Here is a 6000-nt window from a genome sequence, read left to right as displayed (position 1 = left end):
TTCATCTTTTCGGTAAGGCAGAGGCCTAAGGCAGAAGGGCAGGAAACACCCCCGGGGGGAGCGGAATCACCTCAGCGAGCAACCAGGGGTGTCCCGAAAAGAGAGGGGAGACCACTCGCCACAGGGCCGGGCTGTGGGGCCGGGTCTTTCCCAGAGGCGACCCCGCAGCACCGCGTCCTCGGCGGCTGCGTCCGGCGGGCCCCGGGCGGCTGAGGCGGCCCCGGGCGGCTGAGGCGGCCGAGGAGAGGGACGGGGAGAGGCGGGACCGCGGCGGGTGTGGGGGCCGGGCCGGCCCCAGGAGGAGGAGGAGGAGAGGGCCGGGCTGAGCCCTGCCGGGCGACACCTGAGCGGCTGCGCTGCCTCCTCCTCTCCACGTAGGTTTCGACTGTTCTTCCCCGCCCGGAAACTTTGGTGAAGGAGCCGCGTTCTTGCCGCAGCCGCAGGCCGAGTTCGTGCTGCGCTTCTCCCGCTTTCTCCCTCCCCTGTCCCGGGGACGAGCGGCCCCGTTTCCCGCCTCTGGCGCCTACAGGTGAGCGGTGTGTGCGAGGGGAGCCGAGGGGGTCGTGAGGGGAGGGGAGCCGGGGCGGTCTGTGAGGCGAGGGGAGCCGAGGGGGTCGTGAGGGGAGGGGAGCCGGGCCGGTCTGTGAGGCGAGGGGAGCCGGGCCGGTCTGTGAGGCGAGCGCGGCTCCCGCCGCGGCTGAGGCGCGGGGCGCGGGGCGGCAGCTCCCGCCGCTTCTCCCGCCGCTTCTCCCGCCTCTGGCGGTTTCTCAGCCGTGACCCGAGCGGGGCTGAAGAGCAAATGTCTTTCCTCGTGAGTCGGGGCGGTCAGCGCGGCCCGGACGGCCCGCCCCGGGGTTTAGCTCCCGCACGGCCGGTCCCGCAGAGCAGCAGCACCGCAGCCTGTGCGGGACGCGGGTCCGAGGGAGGCTGGAGGGCGAAATTTCACGGCGATGGAGAAGTACAGAGCTGGCAAGTTTCTGGTGCTGTACTGGTAATTAATGCAGGAAAAAAGCGCCTATAAATAGAAGTTGAGGTAACAGGCGAAGGAGAGCGAAGTGGCGATGTGGCCGTTTTGGAAGTGCCTTAAAGGTAAGAACTACGGGCGGTGCTCAGTCTGAGGTAATGCTCTGGAGAGGTTTGAAAGAGGCTTGGGAATAAATATGTAAGGGATACTTCATAACTGGAATGCTTTCATTTTAGTTTAGAAGTTTTTCGTGGGGCATTCAAAGCGAGGCGAGCCTGTGCTGCTGAAGGGGCCCATCCCCTCTGCCTCACGGCTTGGTCGTGTGCACTTGACATCTCTCTACTTCTGACATGAACCTTGATCTCTGAGTGAAAAGGAGGAGCCCGGGGATGCCGGCGGTGGCGGGGAGCGCGGGACTGCCCCTTTCGGTGGCAGTGCAGGCTCGGTTTGCTTTGAGACAGGCTTGAGACGGCACTTCCAGGTCCTTCAGCGACTGCTTTGGCCCTGCTTTACCTTGGTAAAGTGAGGAATGCAAAACTAGGATTTCCCTGTTGCTTACCAAACAAAAGAGGGTCATATTTTCACTTTCTACTCTTTTTTTTTTAGCCAAGGTGAGAGGACCCGAGCTATATAAAGGCTCCATGGGAAGCACTCTTCCAGCTCTAGTGCAGATAATAAGTGTTAGGGGAGGTTCCTGCTGTGCAAAGGGTATTTTGGGGCAGGGTCACAACATACAGGCCAGTGGTGATAATAGCCCCGGGAAGTTTCTGTCACTGTCACATGGCTCTAGAGTTGTCCAATCTAATCCTTCTCCTCTGGAGACTCCTGAGCAGCCTAAGGTTTGGGTGGCGGGGTGTAGTTTAAAGAACTGTAGTTATCCTCCCACAGCAGTGCCAGTTGTGTGCTGTGCCTTTGAGGGACAGCACTGACGTTTGTCCTTGATGCTTGAAGGCCAAAGCTCTTTGGCAGTTCTCCAGCAAAGAGAAAACAGATTGTGCATATGGCTCCTTCAAAACAAAACTTCTTTAAGCTACACATGCAAGCTCCTCTTTTACAATCTAACTGAACAGATGCAGTGTGTCTGCTGCTGAAAGGGGCTAAGGCACTGGTAATGTTTATTCCCTCCCACAAAGGGATTTGCTCCTTGAACCAGCTCCTGAAGCTTGTACAGGGAAAAACAAAGGAGTCAGGTGGCTGAGAGGACAGAGCAGAGAAATTATAAACAGGAAGCCAGTCTTTTACAGGGTTCTCTAGCTGTTGGAAGACTCAGCTGTGTTGTAAATTCGCACCTTCATTCATCTTATTTATGTGTCTGCTCTAGTATGCAAGCTTGATGCTTATGTAATTACTTTAAATAATGGAGATGCACTAGCATAAAACCCCACTGAAATGGAGAGAGAAGGGCCTGTGGTGTGCAGCAAAAAGGAACCTTGACTGTTGAAAGACAAGGGTTTTTTTAAAGTTTACAACCAAGTGAGTAGTGAGGCAAGTAAGCAAGAGTTAAGAAACAAACCCAACCATATGGCCTGAGGAATGAGAGCTGCAAGAGGTGAAAAAAACAGCTCTAGAAGGGAACTGGCAGCTAAATGACCTCCAAAAAACCCGTGAAGTTCAAAGATACTTGGTGAAATGGGTTGAGGATTATTCTGGGTAACATTAGTGCTACCTGAATGGCAATTCCAGTAACTTCAATTAGAAATTGTAATGAATGGTTTCATAAATGATGGTAGTGCTGTACTTCCTCAAGTGTGGTTAAAAGATGAATTTACACATTTATGAGATTGTAGAGTCTTAGCCTTAATAGCATAATAAGAATAAACTTAAAAGAATAAATGTAACTGCAGAATAAAATATCTGTCATTCCTGAAGCAACCCCTGCTGTATTTTGTTACTCTTCCTTGTGCATTGCCATAGATTTATTGATTTTTGCATTTAAAAAATAAATCCTGCTGCAACTGCTATATTGATTTCACTTTGAAAATGAAGCTGCATCATTTCATTCTGATCGTGTATCTCTTGCTGGAGTAGTTGCAGCTGTTGTCTTACTCACAGGCCTGAGTTATGTTTTGCTGGTTTAATACAAAACCCTCTTGTTTGGCTTTTCCATCTCAGCTTACTTGAGTGGTGCTGCTCCTACAGTTGTTAGGAGTTGCATTTGACAATCTCTCCTCAGTTTATGTTTCTTGATTTATAACATATAAAATGTTGCTCTTGGCATAGAAATTTCTTGACATGAATAGAGTTTGAAAATATGACAATATCTGGCAAGTTTTTTGATGCTCTGCATGAGATATTGTCCACAAGCCAGGATCTCATGAATCACCTAAAGTGTTAGAGGGCATTTAGATGGACATAGGTGGTAGGAGTTACTATGTTGGTCGAGGAAAAATCACTGAAGGCTGGAAGGAGGGGAACTGAATAAAGCCAGAGGAATTTGGAGAGACAATCAGCAGCTTACAGGCAAAGGCTGGTTTTATGCATATACACACACACACACACTGGTCCCCTGAGTTTAGAGGGTCTCTGTGCATATTTTATTTGAAGACTGTAGTGTTCCTTATTTGGAGTATTCTAGAAGGGAAGTACCAGAAGGGATTACATACTTAATAAAACATTGTCTGGCTTTGTCTGCTCTTTGCCTGGGCCTTAAGTCGTGCAAGTTTTGTAAACAGCTGTAGCGGACTCTCTTTAAAAGCTGATTTTTCTGTCAGTTAAAGAGGGATTGAGATAAAACTTGACCTGCTCCTCTGAGACTTTAAGGGGCTCACCTGTGACATCAGTTGTGTTGCAGTTGTTAGAAGTCCAGTAAATCATGATCAGGCCTATTTGTAAAGTTCTCAGACTTATTAACCTCCCACCCCTAGACTAATAAATAACAGATAAATTCTTCTAACCTCATAAGTGCTATTGCAGGTCTCTAAATAGCAAATAAATAAATAAATCAGTTCCTGCCCTGGGAAGTTAGATGAGAGGATATCCTCTTTTCCATGATCTCAATTGGTAGGGAACAAAAATTACGGTATGATTTATTTCAAGTAGGATACATAAAAATAAACATAATGGGTCTTCTGGGCCTTTTTGTGCTTAGGATTTAAAAGCAAAATATTCCCTGTGAGGTTAACACCTCAGGCTACTTGGCTACTTCACTCCTAATCTCACCAAGCTGAAAATTGAGCAGAGAAAGGAGATTGCCTCCTCATTCCTACATACACCTGGAATTAAAGTCGTTCACGGGTAGCTAAGGAAGAATGTGATTACTGCATTGATTTGTGGAGAGTGGAAGGACTTTGGTCTGTCGCTTCAGCTCTTTTGACTGGTGAGACAGCCATGCCCATTTAAAAATTATCTTTAGAAGGAAGGAAAATGTAACATAATTATCCATGTATGCATGTTGTAAATACATGCCCAATAAGGTACAAAAACAATGGTCTTAAAGACCTGTTTCTGATACCAGCTTGGGCACAGATTTAAATCAGGGTAAGTTCTGAAAAAAATAAATAGAAAATGCTTCTTGCAGTTTTGTTTCCCCCTACCTGTGAGAGCTGTTTGCTTAAGTCTAAAGTCAACAATATGCACACAGGAGAAACTGTATGATGATAAGACATCTTAAATTACATGTACAACTACACCTGAGCTCATGAACCTGAAATACAGATGTCCTAAGCAGCAGAATGTGTCTCAAGTCTTTTAAAAATAAGATGTAATACTGTGCTGTAAATCTCTAGGGAAATGTAGTTCTTAATCCAGAGGTTTTTACATTTTTATTTATTTTTTTTAAACTTCTACTATGGTGCTTATTTACTTCTGAGCTGCCATCTGTGGTGAAGGATGGTTCAGCTACTGGTTGGAGCAGCAGCAGCAGCTCTGCCTGCCCACAGGCACTGGAGGGAGTTTAAACCTTGCTGTGTGCCACCCTGAGGAGCTGCAGTTAGAGAAGTTGTGCTCTAGGGAATTAAAAGTTGTATGTTTTGGTTTGGGTTGGGTTTTTGTTGTTGTTGTTTTTTCGTTTGGGTTTTTTTGTTTTGTTTAAATGATGGTCACTTGTTTTCTTTCTTTCCCCTTTGCCATGATCTGATGGTAAGATGGGATATAAAGGGGAATTACAGACTTAATTGTCTTTTAATTCAGTTTTTTTAGTTAGTGAGAACAGGCTTGGGCTGGAAAGTACTTTGTCCTGATTTTTATACAATGCCCTCTTACCCTGTCTGGGGTGTTGTATGGCATCAGGCACAGGCTGGGGCACTCCTGAGGTATGGAGAATAAAGAGCCAGGACTGGGGGACATGAGGTGATCCCTCCAGATTAGCACTCTCAGCCATGCTGCATCTTTGGGTTTATTTTGTGGAGTTTAGGTTCCAAGTGCCTATTGATATAAAAGGATGTCCTAGACTCTGCCACAGTCTTTAACCATAAAAAATTATAAAATACTACTACTGCAACTGAGACCAGGGTGGGTAATAAAAACTTCTATACTACTTTATCCTGCAGTAAAGCCCTAAACTGATGTTTCTGATGTTAACAACTGTAACTATCTGTCTGTAGACAGGAAATATTTCATCACCAGGTGTAAAACTGTTGTCAGTGCTGCTGGATCACGCCTGGTGAAGTTATGTAGAAAACAGTTTGTGAAAGTGTTGTTTGTTTGTTTTTAATTAACCTAGAAAACAAATTATTTCATTTCTTTAAACTGAAATTAATTTTATTTAATTTTAAAGTAATACGGGGCAGAGTGTGGTAGAGATTAAAGCTTTGTAGGGCTTTCTCACAAGACAGGTCAGGCTTGGAGCAATAGAAATACCCAAAAAAAGCAGAAGCAACAGTCTCTCTCTTGGTCTCCCTCCCTGCTTCTCACAACACTTACAAAATATATGATCATGACTGCTTTGGTAAGAGTATTCAAACAGTGACTTTTAAAAGCATATATTTATATAATGCAGTTTGCTTCTTCCCTTGTATGCTTCAGAAATTCTGTGATTATAAGGTACCTGCCCTTTTCTGACCAAATGCAACACCCAGATCATAAACAGGCCATGACGT

At 46.1% G+C, this 6000-nt stretch overlaps 1 protein-coding gene across 2 annotated transcripts in view; it reads left to right on the top strand.

Annotated features, from left to right (window-relative positions):
* The first annotated feature begins 336 nt into the window (after positions 1-336).
* LOC127389701 (ligand of Numb protein X 2-like) overlaps positions 337-6000 on the top strand; it is a 29837-nt gene continuing 24173 nt past the window's right edge. The window contains exon 1 of one of the 2 annotated variants that reach the window (XM_051630460.1): positions 337-529. The gene's annotated coding sequence lies outside the window, so the exon portion shown is untranslated. Of the gene's footprint in view, positions 530-1004; positions 1090-6000 lie in introns of those variants that run through there. The other variant, XM_051630461.1, reaches the window with a different exon arrangement.

Source organism: Apus apus, chromosome 12 (genome assembly GCF_020740795.1).
Source record: "Apus apus isolate bApuApu2 chromosome 12, bApuApu2.pri.cur, whole genome shotgun sequence".
In the NCBI taxonomy this organism is placed as follows: Eukaryota; Metazoa; Chordata; class Aves; order Apodiformes; family Apodidae; genus Apus; species Apus apus.
This window is presented reverse-complemented; position numbering and strand designations above follow the sequence as displayed.